The 27,912-nt window shown below is 43.2% G+C and overlaps 1 long non-coding RNA gene across 2 annotated transcripts in view; it reads left to right on the top strand.

Moving 5' to 3' along the window:
- Window positions 1-17,198: 17,198 nt before the first annotated feature.
- The window catches only part of LOC137306870 (uncharacterized), a 53,472-nt gene continuing 42,758 nt past the window's right edge, over window positions 17,199-27,912 (top strand). For both annotated transcript variants that reach the window (XR_010958958.1, XR_010958957.1), the window contains exon 1: window positions 17,199-17,291. This is a non-coding gene — a long non-coding RNA (uncharacterized lncRNA). The remainder of the gene's footprint in view (window positions 17,292-27,912) is intronic.

Raw genomic sequence — 27,912 nt, 5'->3', positions numbered from 1 at the left:
CACATACAAAAAAAAGGTGAGAAATGGGCAGGGGGAGGGAGAGAGAAAAATAAAGACAGATTCAGATAGTTGGGGAAAGAGAACGAGAGAGACAGACAGGGAACAAAGAGAGAGACAAACAGAGAGGAGAGAGCAAGAGATAGAGAGAAATAGGGGAGACAGAAAGAGAGAAAGACAGAGAGAGAGAGACGGGGATGGAGGGAGAGACTGAAAGAGCGACGGAGAGAGAGACAGAGATTGGAGGGGAGAGAAAGAGATGGAGAGGGAGACAGAGAGACAGTGATAGAGAGGCAGAGAATCAGTCGGGAGAGAGAGACAGAGAGAGAGGTAGAGACACAGAGATGGTGAGGGAGAAAGAATGAAAGACACAAGAACATAAGAACATAAGAAATAGGAGCAGGAGTAGGCCAATTGGCCCCTCGAGCCTGCTCCGCCATTCAATAAGATCATGGCTGATCTGATCCTAACCTCAAATCTAAATTCATGTCCAATTTCCTGCCCGCTCCCCGTATCCCCTCATTCCTTTTACTTCCAGGAAACTGTCTATTTCTGTTTTGAATTTATTTAATGATGTAGCTTCCACAGCTTCCTGGGGCAGCAAATTCCACAGACCTACTTCCCTCTGAGTGAAGAAGTTTCTTCTCATCTCAGTTTTGAAAGAGCAGCCCCTTATTCTAAGATTATGCCCCCTCGTTCTAGTTTCACCCATCTTTGGGAACATCCTTACTGCATCCACCCGATCAAGACCCTTCACAATCTTATATGTTTCAATAAGATCGCCTCTCATTCTTCTGAACTCCAATGAGTGGAGTCCCAATCTACTCAACCTCTCCTCATATGTCCACCCCCTCATCCCCGGGATTAACCGAGTGAACCTTCTTTGTACTGCCTCGAGAGCAAGTATGTCTTTTCTTAAGTATGGAGACCAAAACTGTATGCAGTATTCCAGGTGCGGTCTCACCAATACCTTATATAACTGCAGCAATACCTCCCTGTTTTTATATTCTTTCCCCCTAGCAATACAAGCCAACATTCCGTTCGCCCTCTTGGTCACCTGCTGCACCTGCAAACTAATTTTTTGATTTTCTTGCACTAGGACCCCCAGATCCCTTTGTACTGCAGTACTTTCCAGTTTCTCGCCATTAAGATAATAACTTGCTCTCCGATTTTTCCTGCCAAAGTGCATAACCTCACATTTTCCAATATTGTATTGCATCTGCCAAATCTCCGCCCACTCACCCAGCCTGCCTAGATCCCCTTGTAGGTGTTTTTAAGTCCTCCTCACTCTCTTAACAGAGGGAGAAACAGACAGACAGACAGGAAGGGCGGAGGGAGGAAGCGAGAGAGAGAGAGAGAGAGACGGGGATCGGTCAGAGATGGAGAGTTGGGACGGAGACTTAAGAAGGAGAGTATAGAAGGAGAGTGGAGAAGGAGAGAAAAATTAGAGGGAGTGAGACAGGGAGAGAGACACAGAGAGAGGGAGAATGAGTACATGGAGAGCGACAGAGAGACAGACAGACCGTAAGGGTCAAATAATAGAGAAAAATAGTGGGCGTGAGGGAGAAAGAAAGAGACAGTCAGAGGGAGAAACAGACAGATAAAGAGAGAGAAACAGGGGAGACAGAGAAACAAGGAAGATATAGAGGGAGAGAGGGGAATGAATCTAAGAGTGCAGAGGGAAGGAGTTAGGGAGGGAGAGCGAGTAGAGACATAGAGAGAAGGGTGGAGACAGAGAGACGGGGAAAGGAAGAGAGAGAGAAAGAGAGTAGAGGATGAGTGACCGGGAATGAGAGAGAATCAGAGGAAGTCAGTGGGAGAGGGTCAGAGGCAGACAAAGGGACTGATTTGGAGAGTATAAGGAGAGAGACAGAGGGAGGGACAGATAGAGAGAGTGAGCCGGGGATGGGTCAGAGGGCGGGAGACAGAGGCAGAGAAAGAGGGACAGAGAGATGGGGATGGGTCAGAGAATATAGTGGCATAGAATTTTTTTTTTTTATTCGTTCACGGGATGTGGGCGTCGCTGACAAGGCCGGCATTTATTGCCCATCCCTAATTGCCCTCGAGAAGGTGGTGGTGAGCCGCCTTCTTGAACCGCTGCAGTCCGTGTGGTGACGGTTCTCCCACAGTGCTGTTAGGAAGGGAGTTCCAGGATTTTGACCCAGCGACAATGAAGGAACGGCGATATATTTCCAAGTCGGGATGGTGTGTGACTTGGAGGGGAACGTGCAGGTGGTGTTGTTCCCATGCGCCTGCTGCCCTTGTCCTTCTAGGTGGTAGAGGTCGCGGGTTTGGGAGGTGCTGTCGAAGAAGCCTTGGCGAGTTGCTGCAGTGCCTCCTGTGGATGGTACACACTGCAGCCACAGTGCGCCGGTGGTGAAGGGAGTGAATGTTTAGGGTGGTGGATGGGGTGCCAATCAAGCGGGCTGCTTTATCTTGGATGGTGTCGAGCTTCTTGAGTGTTGTTGGAGCTGCACTCATCCAGGCAAGTGGAGAGTATTCCATCACACTCCTGACTTGTGCCTTGTAGATAGTGGAAAGGCTTTGGGGAGTCAGGAGGTGATTCACTCGCCGCAGAATACCCAGCCTCTGACCTGCTCTCGTAGCCACAGTATTTATATGGCTGGTCCAGTTAATTTTCTGGTCAATGGTGACCCCCAGGATGTTGATGGTGGGGGATTCGTCGATGGCAATGCCGTTGAATGTCAAGGGGAGGTGGTTAGACTCTCTCTTGTTGGAGATGGTCATTGCCTGGCATTTATCTGGCGCGAATGTTACTTGCCACTTATGAGCCCAAGCCTGGATGTTGTCCAGGTCTTGCTGCATGCAGGCTCCGACTGCTTCATTATCTGAGGGGTTGCGAATGGAACTGAACACTGTGCAGTCATCAGCGATCATCCCCATTTCTGACCTTATGATGGAGGGAAGGTCATTGATGAAGCAGCTGAAGATGGTTGGGCCTTGGACACTGCCCTGAGGAACCCCTGCAGCAATGCCCTGGGGCTGAGATGACTGGCCTCCAACAACCACTACCATCTTCCTTTGTGCCACGTATGACTCCAGCCACTGGAGAGTTTTCCCCCTGATTCCCATTGACTTCAATTTTACTCGGGCTCCTTGGTGCCACACTCGGTCAAATGCTGACTTGATGTCAAGGGCAGTCACTCTCACCTCACCTCTGGAATTCAGCTCTTTTGTCCATGTTTGGACCAAGGCTGTAATGAGGTCTGGAGCCGAGTGGTCCTGGCGGAACCCAAACTGAGCATCGGTGAGCAGGTTATTGGTGAGTAAGTGCCGCTTGATAGCACTGTCGACGACACCTTCCATCACTTTGCTGATGATTGAGAGTAGACTGATGGGGCGGTAATTGGCCGGATTGGATTTGTCCTGCTTTTTGTGGACAGGACATACCTGGGCAATTTTCCACATTGTCGGGTGGATGCCAGTGTTGTAGCTGTACTGGAACAGCTTGGCTAGAGGCGCAGCTAGTTCTGGAGCACAAGTCTTCAGCACGACAGCTGGGATGTTGTCGGGACCTATAGCCTTTGCTGTATCCAGTGCACTCAGCCGTTTCTTGATATCACGTGGAGTGAATCGAATTGGCCGAAGACTGGCTTCCGTGATGGTGGGGATATCGGGAGGAGGCTGAGATGGATTATCCACTCGGCACTTCTGGCTGAAGATGGTTGCAAACGCTTCAGCCTTGTCTTTTGCACTCACGTGCTGGACTCCACCATCATTGAGAATGGGGATGTTTGCAGAGCCTCCTCCTCCCGTTAGTTGTTTAATTGTCCACCACCATTCACGACTGGATGTGGCAGGACTGCAGAGCTTTGATCTGATCCGTTGGTTGTGGAATCGGTTAGCTCTGTCTATAGCATGTTGCTTCCGCTGTTTAGCATGCATGTCGTCCTGAGTTGTAGCTTCACCAGGTTGGCACCTCATTTTTAGGTACGCCTGGTGCTGCTCCTGGCATGCTCTTCTGCACTCCTCATTGAACCAGGGTTGATCCCCTGGCTTGTTGGTAATGGTAGAGTGAGGAATTTGCCGGGCCATGAGGTTACAGATTGTGCTGGTATACAATTCTGCTGCTGCTGATGGCCCACAGCGCCTCATGGATGCCCAGTTTTGAGCTGCAAGATCTGTTCTGAATCTATCCCATTTAGCACGGTGGTCGTGCCACACAACACGTTGGATGGTGTCCTCAGTGCGAAGACGGGATTTCATCTCCACGAGGACTGTGCGGTGGTCACTCCTACCAATGCTGTCACAGATGCATTTGCGACAGGTAGATTGGTGAGGACGAGGTCAAGTGAGTTTTTCCCTCGTGTTGGTTCGCTCACCACCTGCCGCAGGCCCAGTCCAGCAGCTGTGTCCTTCAGGACTCGGCCAGCTCGGTCAGTAGTGGTGCTACCGAGCCACTCTTGGTGATGGACATTGAAGTCCCCCACCCAGAGTACATTTTGTGCTCTTACTACCCTCAGTGCTTCCTCCAAGTGGTGTTCAACATGGAGGAGGACTGATTCATCAGCTGAGGGAGGAAGGTAGGGTGCTAATCAGCAGGAGGTTTTCTTGCCCATGTTTGACCTGATGCCATGAGGTCCAGAGTCAATGTTGAGGACTCCCAGGGCCACTCCCTCCTGACTGTATATCACTGTACCGCCACCTCTGGTGGGTCCGTCCTGCCCAGGACATACCCAGGGATGGTGATGGAAGAGTCTGGGACGTTGGCTGAAAGATATGATTCTGTGAGTATGGCTGTGTCAGGCTGTTGTTTGACTCGTCTGTGGGACAGCTCTCCCAATTTTGGCACAAGTCCCCAGATGTTAGTGAGGAGGACCTTGCAGGGTCGACTGGGCTTGGTGTTTCGCCGTTGTCGTGTCCGGTGCCGGGTGGTCCGTCCGGTTTTATTCTTGTTATGACTTTTCGTTGCGAGATTTTACAACTGAGTGGCTTGCTGGGCCATTTCAGAGGGCAATTAAGAATCAACCACATTGCTGTGGGTCTGGAGTCACATATAGGCCAGACCGGGTCAGGACGGCAGTTTTCCTTCCCGAAAGGACATTAGTGAACCAGATGGGTTTTTACGACAATCCGGCAGTTTCATGGCCATTATTACTGATACCAGTATTTTAATTCCAGATTTTTATTTAATTAATTGAATTTGCCGTGGCGGGATTTGAACTCATGACTCTGGATTTTAGTCCAGGCCTCTGGATTACTAGCCGAGTAACATAACCACTATGCTACCGTAGTGGCACAGAGTGCAGTGGCACAGAGTGTAGTGGCAAAGGCCAAGAGAAAGAGTAAAGGGGAAGAGTGAAAGTGAAGGTGAGATATCGAGAAAGGGAGAGAGTTCGTGAATGAGAGAGGTGGAGAGTAGAGGTGGAGGGGGAGAGAGATGGAGAATAGAGGGGGAGAATGAGAGGGAGATTGAAGAACGAAAGAGGGAGACACAGTGTCGAGGGAGGGAGACACGGAAAGGGAGAATGAGGAGGGGGAGGGTGGCAGAGTGACAGACAGACAGACTGTGAGAGCCCGTATATTACAGACAGAGAAATAGTGGGTGTGAGAGAGAAAGAAAGGATGCTCCTACCTGTTGGTAATTTCTGTAATTACTTTTCATATAATGATTAGTGATGGACCCTCCTACCTCTTGGTAATTTCAGTAGTTACTTTTTATTTAAAGATTAATGATTAACCCTCCTCGCTGTTTGCAATTCAGTAGTTACTTTAAAAAAAATATTGATCGGCCCTCCAATCTGTTGGTAATTTGAATGGTTACTTTTTATATAAAGATTAGTGATGGACCCATTTGCCTGTTGGTAATTTCTGTAGTTACTTTTTATACAAAGATGAGTGTGGACTCTCCTACCGGTTCGAAATTTGTGTGGTTACTTTTTATATAAAGATTAGTGATGGACACTCCTCCCCATTGGTAATTTCAGTAGTTACTTTTTTATATAAAGATTAGTGATGGTCCCAACCTACCTGGTGGTAATTTGGGCAGTTACTTTTGAGACAAAGAATAGTTTTCGACCCTCCTATCTGTTGGTAATTTCAGTCGTTTACTTTAAAATAACGATTAGTGATGGACACTCCAACCTGTTGGTAATTTCTGTCGTTACTTTTCGTAAAAAAAGTGATTGTCTCTCCTACCTGTTTGTAATTCGGTAGTTACCTTTCATATAAAGATTAGTGATGTACAGTCCAACTTGTTGGTAATTTCAGCAGTTACTTTTTTAAAAAGATTAGTGATGGACCCTCCAACCTGTTGGAAATTTCAGTAATTACTTTTTGTTTAAATATTTGTATGGACTCTTCTACCTCTTGGTAATTTCAGTAGTTACTTTTTATCTAAAGATTAATGATGACCCCTCCTAGCTGTTTGCAATTCAGTAGTTACTTTTTTAAAAATTCAAGAGTTACTTTTTACATAAAGATTACTGATGGACCCTCCTACCTGTTGGTAATTTCAGGAGTTACTTTTAACAGAAAGATTAGTGATGGGCCCTCCTACCTGTTGGTGATTTCAGTAATTACTTTTCATATAAAGTTTAGTGATGGGCCCTCCTATCTGTTTGTACTTTCTGTAGTTACTTTTTGCAAAAAAAATATTGTTGGACCTTCCTACCTGTTGGTAATTCAATAGTTACATTTTGTATTAATATTAGTGATGGACACTCCTCCCTCTTGGTAATTTCAGTGGTTGCTTTTTATATAAAGATTAGTGATGGACCCTCCTACCTGTTGGCAATTTCAGCAGTTACTTTTTACATAAAGATTACTGATGGACCCTCCTACCTGTTGGTAATTTCAGTAATTACTTTTCATATAAAGTTTAGTGATGGGCCCTCCTATCTGTTTTTACTTTCTGCAGTTACTTTTTGTAAAAAAAAATTGTTGGACCTGCCTACCTGTTGGTAATTCAATAGTTACACTTTATGTTAATATTAGTGATGGACACTTCTCCCTCTTGGTAATTTCAGTAGTTACTTTACATATAAAGATGAGTGATTGACCCTCCTACCTGTTGGTAATTTCAGTAGTTACTTTATATATAAAGATGAGTGATTGACCCTCCTACCTGTTGGTAATTCAGTAGTTGCTTCCTTTATAAAGATGAGTGATGGACAAGCCTCCCTGTTGGTAATTTCAGTAGTTACTTTTTATATAAAGATTAGTAATGGATCCTCCTACCTGTTGGTAATTTCAGTAATTACTTTTTATATTAAGATTAGTGATGGACCCTCCTACCTGTTTCGAATTCAGTGGTTACATTTCATATAAAGATTAGTGATGGACAATCCTCCCTGTTGGTATTTTCAGTAGTTACTTTTTATATAATGATTAGTGCTAGACGCTCCAACCTGTTTGTAATTCAGTTGTTACTTTTTATGTAAAGTTTAATGTTGGACCCATCTACCTGTTGGTAATTTCAGTAGTTCCTTTTTATATAAATTTTAGTGCTGGACCCACCAATCTGTTGGGAATATGAATGGTTACTTTTTATACAAAGTTTAATGATGGACCCATCTACCTTTTCGGTAATTTGAGTTGTTACATTTTTATAAAGATTAGTGATGGACCCTCCTACCTTTTTGAAGTCAGTAGTTACGTTTTACATAAAGATTAGTGATTTGCCCTTTTACCTGTTGGTAATTTCAGTATTAACTTTTTCGATAAAAAAATAGTCATAGACCCTCCTACCTCTTGGTAATTTCAGTAGTTATTTTTTATATAAAGATTAGTGATGGACCCTCCGACCTGTTGGTAATTTCAGTAATTACTTTTCATATAAAGTTTAGTGATGGGCCCTCCTATCTGTTTGTACTTTCTGTAGTTACTTTTTGTGAAAAAAATATTGTTGGACCTTCCTACCTGTTGGTAATTCAATAGTTACATTTTATGTTAATATTAGTGATGGACGCTCCTCCCACTTAGTAATTTCAGTAGTTACTTTATATGTAAAGATGAGTGATGGACCCTCCTACCTGTTGGTAATTCAGTAGTTACTTTCGTTATAAAGATGAGTGATGGACAAGCCTCCCTGTTGGTAATTTCAGTATTCACTTTTTGTATAAAGATTAGTGATGGACCTTCCTCCCTGTTGTTAATTTCAGTATTTACTTTTTAGATAAAGATTAGTGATGGACCCTCCGACTGTTGGTAATTTCAGTATTTTGTTTTTGTGTAAAGATTGGTGATGGACCGTCCTAGCTGTTTGTGATTCAGCAGTTAATTTTTAGAAAAGATTAGTGATGGACACTCCTGCCTGTTGGTAATTTCAGTAGTTACATTTTATATAAAGATTAGTGATGGACCGTCCTACCTGTTGGTAATTTCAGTCGTTACTTTTTATGTGAAGATTAGTGCTGGACCCACCCACCTGTTGGTAATTTCAGTGATTACTTTTTAAATAAATATTAGTGATGGGCCGTCCTACTTGTTGGTAATTTCAGTCTTTACGTTTTTATTAAAAATAGTGATGGACCCTCCTGCACGTTGGTAATTTCAGGATTAACTTTTTATATAAAAATTAGTGATAGACCCTCCTTGCTGTTTGTAATTCAGTAATTATTTTTTTTATTCATAGTTTATTGATGGTACCATCCTACCTGTTCGTAATTCAGTATTTACTTTTTATATCAAGATTAGTGATGGACACTCCTCACTGTTGGTAGTTTCAGTCGTTACTTTTAATATAAAGATTATTGATGGACCCTCCTCCCTGTTGGTAATTATAATGGGCCGATTTTCCAGGTGCCCGGCGGAGAGCAATAATCGGCCATTGCGAATGTGTTAACCCTTCACTGAGCTGAACTGTGTGTTCGATCAGTCTTTGATCAGTTAAATAAAAGTGTACCGGGCACAAAACGGTTCAGAGAGTAAAAAGAGCCAGTGTCAACGTTATAAATCAATGCATATACAGTGGGGAAGGCCAGTTTCCCACCCCTGTTTACTGAATATCAAATTCTAACATGGGGAGGAGGCACCGCTGGACTAAGATGGTGTTAATCTACAGATTTTGTGTTCCTGCTTTCTGTCCCGTAACCGTTTTAAAATGTGTCTGTGGGTAGATTGGTGGGGTCTATGAAGGGATAAGCCCTGAAATTCCCGGTGTAACAGAGCCGGCCTTCAGGCAGTGTCTGAGCGAACAATGAGTGAATTGTTCCATCCGCGAGGAATGGAGAGCTCCCTACGCCGGGGAACATATCTGACCACGGGAAATCGGCTTTAGAAAAGAGGAAGAGGCTGAAAAGGTTAATTTAAAACAAATTGACAGTACATTAATCTTACCTTGATCCCGCAAGGATTGTCCGTCTCTCAATGTCCGTGTAGATTTTACAAATTATATCCTTGTTATTTCATTACAGCCAATCGAGTAAAAGTTCCTTGCTTTATTCCAGCAGTTCACAATTTGGGAATTTGATCTGATCCTTGTTGTGAGATTCAGAGCTCCGCTCCTTGTGAAAGCTGCTGCCAGACATCAGGATGGATTTCAACGCAAACATTCCTCATTTGTTTCAGAACAGGGAGCGGCCTTTCTGGTGGAATCTAATCGAACCGGGTTGACAATTCGCTGCCACGACAACTGTGAACAAAGTCGGTTATAAATTTTACGTTTTCTCGTCTTGTTCCAGGGAAGTAAAACAGTTACTTGGTTCGAAATAAATTGTTACAATTGCATCAGGAACATTGTTTGCTAAAAGTCCCATCGATTTCCTGATGTTTGCGTTTTCAACCCTGGGGCCAAGAGCCAGTGTTTCGTCAGTGAGCTGCAGAGAGGCTGTTTCTGTAAGTGAGGACATTAACCATTTAACCGCCGAATTAAACAATCGCTGAGGATCAATCACCTCAGTCACTGGGGGAATGAATACTGACTTTCCACAGTTACATTTATCATAGTAAGTATTCAGCAGATACACCAGTTACATTGTTAAATCCGGAAAGGACCATTTCTGTGCTGTGATTGGTATAAGGATTGGATTTCCCTCATTTTGAACGGGTTCACAGACTGTAATAAATAGCCCCTCCCCGGGATGGAAGTGCCTGAAGAGAGGAAGTGTTTGAGGACAGATTGTGGTGATAATTCCGAGGGATGGATTGTTATAATCAATCCCAGGGACAGATTGCTATGATAATTGCAAGTGACGGATTGTTATAATCAATCCCAGGGACAGATTGCGGTGATAATTGCAAGTGACGGATTGTTGGGATCAATCCCAGGGACAGATTGTGGTGATAATTCCGAGGGACGGATTGTTGTGATCAATCCCAGGGACAGATTGCTGTGATAATTGCAAGGGACGGATTGTTGTGATCAATCCCAACTTAACTATAATACCTCACACTCATTGGATACAGAGAAGGAATTTGCTGTCATGGACGAGGCCAGCACAAGGGGCAAAATATTAAGATTGGCCCTAGGCCGTTCAGGAGTGAAATGTGGACGGACTTTTTTGCACAAAGTTTACTGTAAATGTGGAATTCCCTCCTCCAATAGGTTGTGAGTTCTGGGTCAACTGAAATTTTGAAGACTGATAGCTGCAGCTTTTTTTAGGTGAGCGTATCACGCGAAATGGATCAAGGGCAGGTAAATAGAATTCAGGTACAGAGCAGCCATGATCTAATTAAATGGGAGGACAGATTCGAGGGGCTTAATGGCCTACTCCTGTTCCGATGTTCCTATATTTAAACATGTGCTGGATTATGAATTCCGGAATTTGGTGAATGTGAAGGTTAACCAGAGTCTCTGTACAATGACTTCAGCACTGGAGGGTTTGTACGTTCCCCTTAAATGGATGCATCGTAGTATCATATTAGGTACAGCACAGGAGTCCATTCGGCCCATGATACCTGTGCTGGCTCTTTGAAAGAGCTATCAAATTAGTCCCTTTCCCCTGTTCTTTCCCCATATCCCTGTAACTCTTTCCTTCAAAATTTTAATCCAATTCCCCTTTGAAAGTTACTCTTGAATCTCTCTTTTTGCCCGTCAAATTCCCCCCTTTTTCAAAGATCTCCTCTGTTCTTTCTGTATTCAGCCTGATTCTTAACTGTATTATGAACCTTACATTCGTCAAAAGCCTCCATTTTCTGTTTCATTTTAATCTCTATCTCTTTACTCATCCAGGGAGCTCCAGCTTTGGGTGCCCTTCCTTTCCCCGTCGTAGGGATGTGTCCACACTGTACCCGAACCAATTGGCTCTGACTGGTTGTTTTTATTTAAGGCTGAGCTCCATCGGTTCTATACTTCGCAGAATTCCAGGGGAGTAAAGATCATATAATCGGTGCGAGAGAATCGAAGGTAAACTTTGTTAAATATAGTTTAGTAAACACACCCACTCTTCCACCCTGTGTCCAGTCAGAATTAAACAGTGAAACCCTGAAACCAACCTGCGATTTTATTTCGGGGACGGTTAAAAGTTCAGTACAAGAGATTCTGTATCTGTAGATTTTAAATACTAAGGTGCTGAAATTAATGCTTTTTGCATCTGCCGAGATGCTAACCTGATGTGTCCAGGATTCTGGATCGCAATTCACCCCCCAAACAAACCCACGCTATCATAAGAATCTTGTTGTTCAGTCGATAACCAGTGACACAGGTCAGAACATCGCAATCTCTGGCGCCGTTTCGGAGTCTCCGCCTCTGCCGGGCGAGTCCCAGCAGTTCGACCGCACCGACCTGGCAGGACTAGGCAACACTTGCACAGAAGGTTTTTTTTTAATATGTGAGTTTGACAGTGCAGGCCTTCTAACTGATCTGCTTTAACCGCAGCAATGCACAAACACAGCCTGCCGGCTCCGGGCATTTCATTGGTGCTGTTTTAAATACCCCTTCTTCCCTGCTCTGGATTGTGCCGAGATTGCCTGCATTAATCTGGTCCTAGGGGGGAATATTATGGCCTGGGTGTTCCTTCCTGGCATTACTTTCCTTTCATTCCTGGCGTCACTTGTTCAATGCATTATTTCCCAACAATATCAGGAAAGATTTAACAGGCTGTGTCTCTTTTCTCTATTTAGTTGAAGACGGAGAGGTGAACTGATAGAGGTCTTTTATATTCGGAAGGGGTTCCATCGGCAAGAACTGGAGAGGATGTTTCCCCTTGAGGGCAGTCCAGAAATAGAGGCCATGAAGATAAGAAAGTTACGAATGAAACCAAGATGGATTTCAGGAGAGACTTGTTGCTCAGAGAGTGACGAGAAAGTGCAATTCGCTACCACGTGGAATGGTTGAGGCCAAAAGTGCAGATGCATTTAAGGGGAAGGCAAATAATTACATGAGGGTGCTAGAAATAGAAAGATAAGTTAATAGGGTGCGATGAAATGGTGTGGGAGAACGCTCGTGTGGAGCACAAATCCAGGCAAAGACCTGATGAACCAAATGGGCTGTTCCTGAGCTGTAAAATTCCATGTCATTCAATGAATATTTTGATTACACGAGCTCTTTCATCATCACACAGTGTCAGAATTATCAGCCCTATATTTAGCAGGGATACTGTCACTAATATCAGCCCTATATTGAGCAGGATGCTGTCAGTAATTTCAGCCCTATATTGAACAGGGATACAGTCAGTAAAGCAGGCCAATATTGAGCACAGGTACTGTCAGTAATATCAGCGCTATATTGAACCAAGATAAAGTCAGTAACAGCGCCATATTAGCACAGATACTGTCAGTAATATCAGCTCGATAATCAACACAGACATTGTCATTTAACAACCCTATAAGCATGACAAATACTGTCTCTATTAAGCTTTATAAAATCAGCAGATACTTTCAGTAATATCAGCTGGACAATCAACAGAAGTACTGTCAGTAATATCAGTTCAATAATCAGTGCAGTTACGTTCAGTAATATCAGCTCGATAATAAATACAAGTACTGTCAGTAATATCAGCTCGATAATCAGTGCAGATACAGTTCATAATATCAGCTCTTCAATTAATGCAGATACTCTCAGTAATATCAGCTCTATGATCAATACAGGTACTCTCAGAAGCATAAGCTCTATAATCAAAACTTATACTGTCAGTGGTATCAGCTCGATATTCAGTAAAGGTACTGTCAGTCCATTTAACAGTGTATTTAATGATATACAAACTCACCATTTACCACACCGTCCATTTAACAGTGTATTTAATGATATATAAACCCACCATTTACCCACACTGTCCATTTAACCGTGTATTTAATGATATATAAACCCACCATTTACCCACACTGTCAATGTAACAGTGTATTTAATGATATATAAACCCACCATTTACCCACACTGTCAACGTAACAGTGTATTTAATGATATATAAACCCACTATTTACCTACACTGTACATTTAATAGTGTATTTAATGATATATAAAATGAACATTTACTCACACTGTCCATTTAACAGTGTATTTAATGATATGTAAACCCACCATTTACCACACTGTCAATGTAACATTGTATTTAATGACATATAAACCCAACATTTATCCACACTGTCCATTTAACAGTTTATTTAATGATATATAAACCCACTGTTTACATACACTGTCCATTGAACAGTGTATTTAATGACATGTAATCCACCACTTACCAGTACTGTCGATTGAAAAGTGTATTTAATGATATATCAATTGACTATTTACCCAATCTGTCCATTTAACAGTGTTTTTAATTATCACCACAATCCGTCCCTGGGATTGATCACAACAATCCGCCCCTCGGAATTATCATTACAATCTGTTCCTGGGATTGATCACAACAATCCGTCCCTCGAAATTATCATCACAATCCGTCCCACAGGATTATCATCACAATCTATCCCTGGGATTGTTCACAACAATCCGTCCCTCGGGATTATCACCACAATCTGCCCCTGGGATTGATCACAACAATCCGTCACTCGGAATTATCATCACAATCTATCCCTGGGATTGATCACAACAATCCGTCCCTCGGAATCTGTCGTCAAAAACTTTCTCTCTTCAGACACTTCCATCCCAGGGAGGGGCTATTTATTTCTGTCTGTGAACCCCCTGAAAATAAGGGAAATCCAATCCTTATACCAATCACAGCACAGAAAAGGCCCTTTCCGGATTTAACGATGTAACTGGTGTATCTGCTGAATATTTACGATGACAAATGTAACTGTGGAAAGTCAGTACTCATTCCCCCAGTGATTGAGGTGATTGATGCTCAGCGATAGTTTAATTCGGCGGTTAAATGGTTAATGTCCTCACTTGGAGAAACAGCCTCTCCTCAGTTCAATGACGAAATACTGGATTTTGGCCCCAGCGTTGAAAGCGCAAACATCAGAAAATCGATGGGACTTTCAGCAAACAACGACGCTGATGCAAATGTAACAATTTATTTCGAACCAAGTATCTGTTTTACTGAACTTCCCTGGAACAAGAAGAGAAAAAGTAAAATTTACAACCAACTTTGTTCACAACTGACGTGGCAGCGAATTGTCAACCCGGTTCGATTAGATTCCATCAGAAAGGCCTTCCCTGTTCTGAAACAAATGAGGAATGTTTGTGTTGAAATCCATCCTGATGTCTGGCAGCAGCTTTCACAGGAGGCGGAGCTCTGAATCTCACAACAAGGATCAGATCAAATTCACAATTTGTCACTTGCTAAAATAAATCAAGGAGCTTTTACTCGATTGGTTGTAATGAAATAACAAGGATATAATTTGCAAAATCTACACGGACATTGAGAGGCGAAAAATCCTTGCGGGATCAAGGTAAGGTTCATGTTTCAATTTGTTTTTTAATCAACTTTTTCTGCCCCTTACTCTTCTCTGAAGCCGACTTCCCGCGGTCAGATATGTTCCCCGGCGTAGCAAGCTCTCCATTCCTCGCGGATGGAACAATTCACGAATTGTTCGCTCAGACACTGACTGAAGGCCGGCGACTTTACACCGGAAATTTCAGGGCTTATCCCAACATGGATCCCATCAATCTCCCCAGAGACACATTTTAAAGCGGTTCAAGGACAGAAAGCGGGAACATGAACTCTGGAGATTTACACCATCCTCGTCCAGATGTGCCTCCTCCCCATGTTACAATTTGATATTCAGTGAACACGGGTGGGAAACTGGCCTTTCTCACTCTAAAAGCATTTATTTTTAACTTTGACACTCGCTCGTTTTACTCACTGAAATGTTTCGTTCCCGGTGCACTTTTATTGAACTGATCAAAGACAGATCGATCACACAGTTCAGCTCAGTAAAGGGTTAACACATTCGCAATGGCCAAGAATCGCTCTCTGCCGGGGACCTGGAAAATCATCCGTTGGTAACCCGAGGGAGGACTGAACGCCATCCAATCACAGGATAGGAGCAAAATCGGAGACAAAACTTGTTCCTGATTAATTATAATTAATTGGTTTAATCGGAATTAGGTGGGGGAATGGAGCAGGTATTTCAGTTTTTTTCTAAAATGTGTTATTGAGGATGTTCTTTGTTAAATTGGTTCAACTGAAGAAAGAAAGGCCGCTCCGTGCAAACAGAAACAAACTTCAGGAATGTTTTAAAGGGAAACCGGTTCAGGGCTGAAACCATCTTTCATACAGACAGGTGGTTCCTGATCGCTCATCTTGGTAATTTGAGTAATTACTTTTAATATCAACAGGTTGGAGGATCCATCACTAATCTTTATGGAAAAAATATTCACTCAAATTACCAACAGGTAGGAGGATCCAGAACTAATCTTTACATAAAAAGTAACCACTGAAATTGCCAATAAGTAGGACGGTCCATCACTAATCTTTATACAAAACATATCCACTCAAATTACCAACAGGTAGGAGGATCCATCACTAATCTTTATACAAAAAGTAACTGCTAAAATTGCCAACAGGTAGGAGGGTCCATCACTAATCTTTATACAAAAAGTAACTGCTACAATTGCCAACAGGTAGGAGGGTCCATCACTAATCTTTATATGGAAAGTAACTGCAGAAATTACCAACAGGTCGGAGGGTCCAGCACTAATCTTTATATAGAAAGTAACTACTGAAATTACCAACAGGTAGGAGGACCCGTTCCCGAGGCTATATATAAAAAATAACTAAGTACTCAAATTAATCATGTGTTTGATAACTCTAATGTAATTAGTGTATATGTAAATGTAAGTTTTTGTTGCTCTTGTCCTTTTATTACACTCGTGTTGGAGTGAATGAAACAATAGATAACTGCATCTTACAAGGTCTCAAACTTGGTTGTACATTAATGCCAGAAATTAACTTCAACTATAGTTTGATGAAATTACTGTCCGAGATTAATCTCTTTTACATTTCCACGGTGTGGACAGGAAATTACGGTGACTAATAGTTTGATTGGTTGCTCTTGCCTTTGTGCGCACACACAGCGAGGCACACACACAATTGGGAATTATGATTGTAAAACAGCCGTCAAATCTACAAATTATATATTTGTGGTGTTTTCCGAGATTGTAAGACCCCTAAAGATAATCCAAAAATAAATGTGCAGCACCTGTTTAAAGTTACACGATTCATAACATTATACATTAGTGCTAATATTATTGAACGGTGTAAAATTCCTTACCTCCGACAGTGCTCATTAGTCAGGTGGTGATACCATGAGAGATATGGTAAAAAAATTCAAATAGAAGCATCAACCAAAACACATCTCCATGAACACACGGACAATGTCACTACCCATAGAGAGCAGAGAAATCACACCCAGCTTCATATTGAGTATGTAGATAGATATCAGGTTCATAAAATGCCAGAATTTAATATCAAAATTCAACAAATCAAAAATATTAAAACAAATCTGTGAATAAAATATACAATAGCGCCAGACTGGGTGAAACCGAGTGAAGGATTATTTAATTCATCACCTCGGTCCATATTGCCCTCCAGAATATTCACTCCCTCAGAATAAGTCTCGTGTTGGCCTGCACTGTGAGCAAATCTTACCAGTTGATGCTCCCAGTGCAGAATCTCGGCCGTCTGGAACTGGGTTGTGGAGATCAGCGGGACTCATTGGGTTTCACTGGGCAGCTGTCTGTGCCGTACTTGATGTGGAGAGTTGTTGGTAAAGAGTCGGGAAATGCTCGATTCCAGTGCAAACAGCTGTTGTACTGATGGGGGAGGATGGACTTGATATCGCGACAAGGCGACGTATTATCCTTCTTATTTTAACATTTCAGTCTAACCCTCCTATTAATATATTCATTACAGAGCATCAGGATCTTGGAACGCCTGTCACCACCATGGCTGAAGGTCCAAACAGGGGAGAAGATCCAACATCATCAACAAGAATGAGAATAGACACCGGTTGGTTCAGAACATCTCATGGGGCAGTGTGCAGTCACAGGTGGAGGGATGATACAAAGAATGGTAGGGTGGTAAATAGTGAGGAGGATAGCCTCAGTCTGCAGGACGATATGGATGGGTTGGTCAGATGGGCGGAACAGTGGCAAATGGAATTTAACCCGGAAAAGTGCGAGGTGATGCACTTTGGAGGGACTAACAAGGCAAGGGAATACACAATGAATGGGAGGACCCTAGGCAAGACAGAGGGTCAGAGGGATCTTGGTGTGCAAGTTCACAGATCCCTGAAGGCGGCGGAAAAGGTAGATAAGGTGGTAAAGAAGGCATATGGGATACTTGCCTTTATTAGCCGAGGCAGAGAATAGAAGAGCAAGGAGGTTATGATGGAGCTGTATAAAACACTGGTTAGGCCACAGCTGGAGTACTGTGTGCAGTTCTGGTCGCCACACTACAGGAAGGATGTGATCGCTTTGGAGAGGGTGCAGAGGAGATTCACCAGGATGTTACCAGGGCTGGAGCGCTTCAGCTATGAAGAGAGACTGGGAAGATTGGGTTTGTTTTCCTTGGAGCAGAGGAGGCTGAGGGGGGACATGATTGAGGTGTACAAAATTATGAGGGGCACAGATAGGATGGATACTAAGGAGCTTTTTCCCTTCGTTGAGGGTTCTATAACAAGGGGACATAGATTCAAGGTAAAAGGCGGGAGGTTTAGAGGGGATTTGAGAAAGAACTTTTTCACCCAGAGGGTGGTTGGAGTCTGGAACTCACTGCCTGAAAGGGTTGTGGAGGCAGGAACCCTCAGAACATTCAAGAAGCATTTGGATGAGCACTTGAAATGCCATAGCATACAAGGCTACGGACCAAATGCTGGAATATGGGATTAGAGTAGACAGGGCTGATGGCCGGCGCGGACACGATGGGCCGAAGGGCCTCTATCCGTGCTGTATGACTCTGACTCTGACTCGATGACATCAGTACTGGAACTTTTCGCTTGATAACTGGTGTTGGGGACTGTAAGGTGGATAGAGACAGTGACTCAGGATGGTCTTCCTGAGTAATAGTTTGACACCAGGGAGTAAGGGGACACCCCGAGTGGGGCAGGTATGAGAGGCAGGTTGGGCACAGGAATAGGGGAGCGATAGTGGTGCGATATTCTATAGTCAGGCGAATAAACATACTCTTCTGCAGCCATGAACAGGTCCCAATTTGTAAGTTGATTTCCTGATGTCAGAGGGACTAACTTCCTGGAACAGGTGGGACCCTCTCTGGGAAGGAAAGGAGAGCAGTAAATAGTCATGGCCGCAACCAATAACAAGGGAAGAGCTAGGTTTACAGAGGGAATATTAACATTTGAGCTCTAGACTGAAAAACAAGGCCTCAAGGTGGTGATCTCTGGATTGTTTTGCGCTGGGCTGCTTAAGGAGGACAATATGAGGCAGGTCAATGTGCGGCTGCAGGGCTGGAGATGGAGGGAAGAGTTCATGTTTTTGGGACACCAGGGTGAGTTCAGGAAGAAGGGAAGGGATGGTTACGATCTGAACCGACAAACAACAACGGTTTGACAGACTGAGCACATGGAGCAGTGGGAGGGTTTCACCTGATAGGACTGGAGCGTGTGAAATATCCGGATCTGAGACCAGAGAGTGGAAATAATAAAACTGTTGGAGCAGGAACAGAAGATTTATGAAATGGTGAAAAGTTATGAGCAGGAAAACGGAAGGAGGTTTTGAAGTAGTGACAGGAGAAGTAACTTGATATGAAAAGCGAAGAAAAACGAGAACGGGTCAACATTCCACTGAATTGGAGTTCAGGTTGTGTGTTATGTCTGTGAATCTACAAATCATTCCAAATACGTTTGGAAAGTCAGAATCTTGGGAGATATGATCCAGTATCTATAAGACTGGGCTGTGGTGGATGAGGTTTTGGGGAGAAACAAAATATTTTATTTTGTTTCTAAAAGTGATGGCAGGTGTGAAAATGTTGTTGTACCAGAGGAGGATGTGGGACCATATTTCGAGTCAACTGTGGAGACGGATCTGTATCTGAATTTAATAACCGAGGGAGATAAGTCACTGAACTCAGAGATAAGGCACCCGAGGCTGTTAAAGGAAGTTAGAGAGTAGATAGGATGGAATTTGATCACAATTCAAACATCTATCCATCTCAGCCTTGTATATATTCAATGACTCATCATCCACAGCCCTCCGGTGTGGAGAGGTCCAAAGATTCAAAACACTGAGTGAAGAAATTCCTCCTCATCTCAGTCTTGAATGGCCGACCCTTTAACCTGAGACTATGCCCCCTAGTTCTAGAAACAATCTCTCTGCATTTACCCTGTCAACCCCCCACATAATCTTATATGTTTCAATCAGATCAGCTCTCGTTCCTCTAAACTCCAGAGAGTCTCGGCCCAAACTACTCAATCTCTCCTCATGGGACAACCCTCTCATCCCACGAATCAATCTATTGAAACTTCGTTGCAACGCCTCCAAGGCAAGGAAACCCTTCCTTAAATAAGGAGGCCAAAACTGGACGCAATACTCCAGGTGAGGTCTCACTAAACCCCTGTACAGCTGGAATAATTCTTCCTCTCTCTTGTACTCCAACCCCCTTACAATAAAGGCCAACATGCCATTTGCTTTCCGAATTACCTGCTATAGCTGCATACTACATTTTTGTGTTTCTTGCACAAGGATAAGTCTCTGTGAACACCAATATTTAATAGTCCCCCACCATTTTAAAATATTCTGTTTTTCCATTCTTCCGACCAAAGTGAATAACCTCACATTTCCACACATTATGCCCCAACTGTCACCGTCTTGTCCACTCACTTAATCTGTCTCTATCCTTTCGCAGACTCTTTGTGTCCTCCTCACAATTCACTTTCCAACCCAGCTTTGTATCGTCAGCGAACTTGGACACATTACACTGTCCCTTCATCTAATTCATCAATGTAGATTGTAAATCGCTGAGGCCCAAGGACTGATCCCTGCGGCACCCCACCAGTTGCACCCTGCCCACCCGACAATGACCCGTTTATTCATTCTTTCTGTTTCTTTCCTTTAACCAATCCCGGATCATTCTGTGTCTGTTCAAAAGGGGTGTGCTGTCAGTCCCGGATCATTCTGTGTCTGTTTAAATGGTTTTGCTGTCAGTCCCGGATCATTCTCTGTCTGTTTAAAAGGGTTTTGCTGTCAGTCCCGGATCATTCTCTGTCTGTTTAAAAGGGTTTTGCTGTCAGTCCCGGATCATTCTGTCTCTGTTTAAAAGGGATGTGCTGTCAGTCCCGGATCATTCTGTGTCTGTTTAAAAGGGATGTGCTGTCAGTCCCGGATCATTCTGTCTCTGTTTAAAAGGGGTGTACTGTCAGTCCCGGATCATTCTGTGTCTGTTTAAATGGTTTTGCTGTCAGTCCCGGATCATTCTCTGTCTGTTTAAATGGTTTTGCTGTCAGTCCCGGATCATTCTCTGTCTGTTTAAAAGGGTTTTGCTGTCAGTCCCGGATCATTCTGTCTCTGTTTAAAAGGGATGTGCTGTCAGTCCCGGATCATTCTGTGTCTGTTTAAATGGGATGTGCTCTCACTCCTGGATCATTTTGCCCGATTCTCTGTCCCCATTCACGGGCCGCGCTCCAGGTTCAAAGCTCGAGCTGAGCGAACGTTCTCTCCCATAGTGACGTCAATATGCAGCGACAAGGTCACGAGACTCAGTCACCCGGTCCCACAGCGCTGATTCTGCAGGATATCCGGGGCTGAATGTTCCCCAATGGGGCATTGGGTCAATGTACAGGCAGGAAGGGCTCAGTGTGGGGCGCAGTCTGGGTTGCAGTGAGACACTGGGTAAATGTACAGACAGGAAGGGCACAGGGCCGTGCTCAGTCTGGGCTGCAGTGAGACACTGGGTAAATGTACAGACAGGAAGGGCACAGGGCCGTGCTCAGTCTGGGCTGCAGTGAGACACTGGGTAAATGTACAGACAGGAGGGCCCAGGATGGGTGTCAGTCTGGGCAGCAGTGGGACACTGGGTAAATGTATAGACAGGAAGGGCTCAGGGTGGTGCTGCGGTGAGACGCTGACAATCGGACTCAGTATTCCTGGGTTTGGGGAGTGACAACACCCGGGGTTCCTGGTGACTGCTGGAAAGTGCACCTGTGTTGGTCTCGGATTGGCCTCTCAGTTTGGGATGAGAATGTATTCATAAATCTCTGATTGGCCCCTTAGTGAGGGAGGAGGTTCAACCCGCTGTGCTCTTTGTGAGGAGTGGGGATCTGGGGTTCAAAGGGGATTGGATTCTTCATACCCGGTTTATGCGGGAAATAAATCACCCGAATGGCACGAAAACCGGGGTGCGGGGGGAGGCGTTGTTATCAGAGCATCAGAGCGACCACAGAGTCACTGATATAATGTGGCGAGTGAATGTGGCATGGTATTGGCGATTCGAGACTGGATCAAAGTGCAAGCCGAGTGGTTGTAAAAGAGCGCTCGGATCGTGAGTTCAAATCTCAGCCTGGCGTCTGTGAACCTAAAAAGTGCAGATATTACTGACAGTATCGGTATTAATTATAGAGCCGATATTACAGACATGTGTTGATGACAGAACAGATATTAATGACAGTACCTTTTCTGATTATAGAGCAGATAATTAAAGTATCTGTACTGATTATAAAGATGATATTACAGACAGGGTCTATACTCATTTTAGAGCTGATATTAATGACAGCATCTGTACTAATTATAGAGCTGATTACTGACATTATCTGGGCTGATTTTAGAGCTTTTATTTCTGACAGTCCCTTTATTGATAATGGAGCTGATATTAGTGACAGTACCTGTGCTGATAATGGCTGACATTGCTGACAGTATCCGTACTGATTATAGAGCAGATATTACTGACAGTATCCGCATTGATTATAGAGCTGATATTGCTGACAATACATGTATTGATTATAGACTGATGCAACTGACAGTGTCTGTAATGAGTTTAGAGCTGATGTTACTGACATTATCTGTACTGACTATGGAGCTGCTATTGATGGCAGTATCTGTACTGATTATGGAGCTGTTATTATGACATTATCTGTGCTGATTTTGGAACTGATGTCACTGACCGTATCTGTATTGATTATAGAGCTGGTATTACTGACAGTACATGTATTTATTAATATTGCTGATATGACTGACATTATCTGTATTGATTTTCGAACTGATATCACTGACAGTGCTTGTATTGATTGTCGAGCTGATATTACCGACCTTATATGTGCTGATTTTACAGAGCTTAACAGTGAGAGTATTTGTGACGCTTATACTGACGGTGTCTGTTTTGATAACAGCGCTGATATTACTGACAGTATCTGTGCTAATCTGACGCTGTTATTACTGACTGTATCTCTGCTCAATATAGGGCTTTTATTACTGGTCATATCTGTACTCAATATAGCCGTTATTACTGACTTATCCTTGCTCAATATGGGGGTGATATTACTGACAATATCCCTGCTCAATATAGCGCTGTTATTTCTGACAGTATCTGTGCTCAATATAGCGCTGTTATTACTGACAGTGTCCCTGCTCAATTTCGGGCTGATAATTCTGACACTCTGTGTGTTGATGAAAGAGCTGGTGTAATCAAAATATTCATTGAATGATACAGAGTTTTACAGCACAGGAACAGCCCACTTGGCCGAAAAGGTCTTTGCCTGGATTTATGCTCCACACGATCGTTCCCCACATTAATTCTTCGCATCATATCAACTTATCTTTCTATTGCTCGTCCCCTCATGTCCTTATCTGCCTTCCCCTTGAATGCATCTGCACTTTTCGCCTCAACCATTCCATGTGCTAGCGAGTTGCACATTCGCACCACTCTCTGAGTAAGATGTCTCTCCTGAATTCCGCCTTGGTTTCATCAGTAACTATCTTATATTCATGGCCTCTAGTTTTGGACCGCCCTCAAGGGGAAACATCCTTTCGCGATCCACGTCTATCAGGTCATCTATCAGTCTTCTCCTTAATAGAGAAAAGAGCCACAGCCTTTCCTGATATTGTTGTAAATAATGCATTGAAAAAGTGAAGCCCGGAATTAAAAGAAAGTAATGCCAGGAAGGAACACCCAGGCCATAAACTTTTCCCCTAGGACCGGATTAATGCAGGTAACTCGACACAATCCAGAGCACGGTCGAAGAGGTACTTAAAACCAGAATCCTGGATACATCAGAGTAACATCTCGGCAGAAACAAAAAGCATCAATTTCAGGACCTTAGTATTTAAAATCTACAGATACAGAATCTCTTGTACTGAACTTTTAACCGTCCCCGAAATAAAATCGCAGGTTGGTTTCAGGGTTTCACTGTTTAATTCTGACTGGACACAGGGTGGAACAATGGGTGTGTTTACTAAACTATATTTAACAAGGTTTACCTTCGATTCTCTTGCACCGATTATCTGATCTTTACTTCCCTGGAATTCTGCGAAGTGCGGAACCGATGGAGCTGAGCCTGAAAAAAAACAACCAGTCAGAGCCCACTTGGTTCGGGTTCAGTGTAGACACATCCCGACGAGGGGGAAAGGAAGGGCACCCAAAGCTAGAGCTCCCTGGATGACTAAAGAAATAGAGATTAAAATGAAATAGAAAACGGAGGCTTATGACGAATGTGTGGTTCATAATACAGTAGTGAACCAGGCTGAATACAGAAAGAACAGAGGAGATCGAAAAAAAGGAGAATAAGCGGGGCAAAGGAGAGAGTCAATAGTAACTTTCAAAGGGGAATTGGATAAATCTTGTCGGGAAATATTTGCAGGGATTTGGGGAAAGAGCAGGGGAAAGGGACTAATTGGACAGCTCTTTCAAAGAGCCAGCATAGGCATCAGGGGCGAATGGCCTCCTCCTGTGCTACGGTACATCCATTTAAAGGGAACGTACAAACCATCCATTGTTGAAGTCATTGTACAGAAACTGTGGTTAACCTTCACATTCACCAAATGCCGGAATTCATAATCCAGCACATGTTTAAAGATAGGAACATAGGAAGAGGAGTAGGCCATTCATCCCCTCGAATCTGTTCTCCCATTTAATTCGATCATATCTGCTCTGTACCTGAATTCTATTTTCCTGTCCTTGATCCATTTCGCTTGACACCTTTACCTAAATAAAATGCTGCCGTTATCAGTCTTCAAAATTTCAGTTGGCCCAGAATCCACAACCTGTTGGAGGAGCGAATTCCACATTTCCAGTAAACTTTGTGCGAAAATGTGCGTCCAGATTTTACTCCTGAACGGCCTAGCTCTAATTTTAATATTGTTCCCCCTTGTTCTGGACTCCTCCATCAGAGGAAATGTCTTCTCTGTATCTAATGAGTGTGAGGTGCTACATTTTGGTTGGAAAAATAAGGGGGCCACAAACTGCTTGGATAATAATTGTCTAAATAGGGTAGAGGAGCGGAGAGTTCTGGGGTACAGATATGGAAATCACTAAATGTAGCGACGCAGGTTAATAAGGCCATAAAAAGGCAAATCAAGCACTGAGGTTCTTTCTAGAAGGATAGAACTGTAAAGCAGAGAAGTTAAGTTAAATTTGTATCGAACCTTGGTTCGGCCGCACTTGGATTACTTTGAACAATTCTGGTCTCCACATTATAAAAAGGATATAGAGGCACTGGAGATGGTAAAAATAAGATTTACGAGGATGATACCAGAATAGAGAAGTTATATCCATCAGGAAAGATTGAGCAACATGGGGCTCTTTTCCCTGGCGAACGGAAGATTGAGGGGTGACCTGATTATGTAAAGGTTTGATAGGGTGGACGTAGAGAAGATGTTTCCACTTGCGGGAGAAACCAGAATTAGGGACCATAAATATCAGATAGTCACCAATAAATCCAATAGGGAATTCAGCAGGAACTTCTTTACCCAGAGAGTGGTTGGTAAGTCGAACTCACTACCACAAGGAGTAGTTGAGGCGAGCAGCATTTAATGGAAGCAAATTAAACACATGAAGGAGAAAGGAATTGAGGGATATGCCGATAGGGGTAGAAGAAGGGAGGAGGTTCGTGTGGAGCATGGACCATATGGGCCGAATAGTCTGTTTCTGTGCTGTACGTTCTATGTAATTCTATGTAATTCTATATCGAATCCTAATATCATTTTAGAAATTTTATTTAATGCACCTTGACGACATGCAAACCCACCATTTACACACAGTCCATTTAACATTGTATTTAATGATATATAAACCAATAATTTACTCACACTGTCCATTTAACAGTGTATTTAATGATATATAAACCCACCATTACCCACACTCTCCATTTAAAAGTGTATTTAATCATATGAAACGTTCGTTTGAATATTTTTGTTGGAATGAATAACACTCCGTTTCACTCAGCGATAGATTGAAACAAGTAAGAAAGAGAAGGTCTGTGGAGAGTACACAAGAAGACCAATATTGGGGAATGTTTGGTTCTGCCGCTTGAGGCTGTGTCTCCGGCCCAAATGAATCCACAATCCTGGTCAAAAAACAAGGGGGAATTTGAAGAGAAAAGGGGAAATATCGCAATCTGTCACTTGGATTGATCACAACAACCTGTCCCTCGGAATTATCACCACAATCTGTCCCTGGGATTGATCACAACAATCCGTCCCTCGGAATTATCACCACAATCTGTCCCTGGGATTGATCACAACAATCCGTCCCTCGGAATAATCACCACAATCTGTCCTCAAACACTTTCTCTCTTCGGGCACTTCCAACCCGGGGAGGGGCTATTTATTACTTTGTGTGAACCCCCTCAAAATGAGGGCAATCCAATCTTTATACCAATCACAGCCCAGGAATGGTCCTTTTCGGATTTAACGATGTAACTGGTGTATCTGCTGAATATTTACTATGACAAATGTAACTGTGGAAAGTCAGTCCTCTTTCCCCCAGTGATTGAGGTGATTGATGCTCAGCGATAGTTTAATTCGGTGGTTAAATAGTTAATGTCCTCACTGACAGAAACAGCCCCTCCTCAGCTCACTGACGAAACAGTGGCTCTTGGTCACCGGGTTGAAAACGCAAACATCAGGAAATCGATGGGACTTTCAGCAAACAATGTCCCTGATACAAATGTAACAATTTATTTCGAACCAAGTATCTGTTTTACTGAACTTCCCTGGAACAAGAAGAGAAAAAGTAAAATATATAACTGACTTTGTTCACAATTGACGTGGCAGCGAATTGTCAACCCGGTTCGATTAGATTCCACCAGAAAGGCCGCTCCCTGTTCTGAAACAAATGAGGAATGTTTGTGTTGAAATCCATCCTGATGTCTGGCAGCAGCTTTCACAGGGAGCGGAGCTCTGAATCTCACAACAAGGATCAGATCAAATTCCCAAGTTGTGAACTGCTAAAATAAAGCGAGGAACTTTTTCTTGATTGGTTGCAATGAAATAACAAGGATATAATTTGTAAAATCTACACGGACATTGAGAGATGGAAAATTTTTGCGGGATCAAGGTAAGGTTAATGTCGTGTCAATTTTTTATTTAACTTTTTCAGCCTCTTCCTCTTTTCTAAAGCCGATTTCCGGCGGTCAGATCCGTTTCCCAGCGTCGGGTGCTCTCTATTCCTCGCTGATGGAACAATTTACTAATTGTTCACTCAGACATTGACTGAAGGCCGGCTCTGTTACACCGGGAATTTCAGGGCTGATCCCTTCATGGACCCCACCAATCTACCCATAGACACATTTTAAAGCGGTTACAGGACAGAAAGCAGGAACACGAACTCTCGAGATTTGCACCATCTTAGTCCAGTGGTGCCTCGTCCCCATGTTAGAATTTGATATTCAGTAAACAAGGGTGGGAAACTATCCTTTCTCACTCGATATGCATTTATTTTTAACTGTGAAACTGGCTCTTTTTACTCACTGAAACGTATGGCGCCTGCTACACTTGTATTTAACTGATCAAAGACTGATCGAACACACAGTTCAGCTCAGTGAAGGGTTAACAAATTCGCAATGGCCGATTATCGCTATCTGCCGGGCACCTGAGAAATCAGCCTCTGGAAACCTGAGGCCGGACTGAAAGCGGTCCAATCAAAGGATAGGAGCAAAATCGGAGTCAAAACTTGTTCCTGATTAATTATAATTAATTAGTTTAATGCGAATTAAGTGGGAGAATGGAGCAGGGACTTCTGTTTTTGCTGAAATATGTTCGCGAGGGTGTTATTTGTTAAACTCTCTCAGCTAAAGAAAGGCCGCGACCTTTCGAGAGAAACAAAACTTCAGGAATGTTTTAAAGAGAAACCGGTTCAGGGCGGAAACCATCTTTCACACAGATACGTGGTTCCTGACCGTTAATCATGGTAATTTGAGTAGTTACTTTTAATATCAATAGGTAGGAGGGCCCCAGTACTGATTGGAATTAATAAAACTGTTGCAGCAGGAACAGAAGATTTATGAAATAGTCTAAATTTATTAGCAGGAAAACGGAAGGAAGTTTTGAAGAAGTAACTTGATATTAAAAATGAAAAACGAGAACGGTCAACATTCCAATGAATTTGAGTTCAGATTGTGTGTTATGTCTGTGAATCTACAAATCATTCCAAACAGGTTTGGAAAGTCAGAATCATGAGAGATGTG

The sequence above is a fragment of the Heptranchias perlo genome, chromosome X (assembly GCF_035084215.1).
Source record: "Heptranchias perlo isolate sHepPer1 chromosome X, sHepPer1.hap1, whole genome shotgun sequence".
Classification (NCBI taxonomy): domain Eukaryota; kingdom Metazoa; phylum Chordata; class Chondrichthyes; order Hexanchiformes; family Hexanchidae; genus Heptranchias; species Heptranchias perlo.
This window is presented reverse-complemented; position numbering and strand designations above follow the sequence as displayed.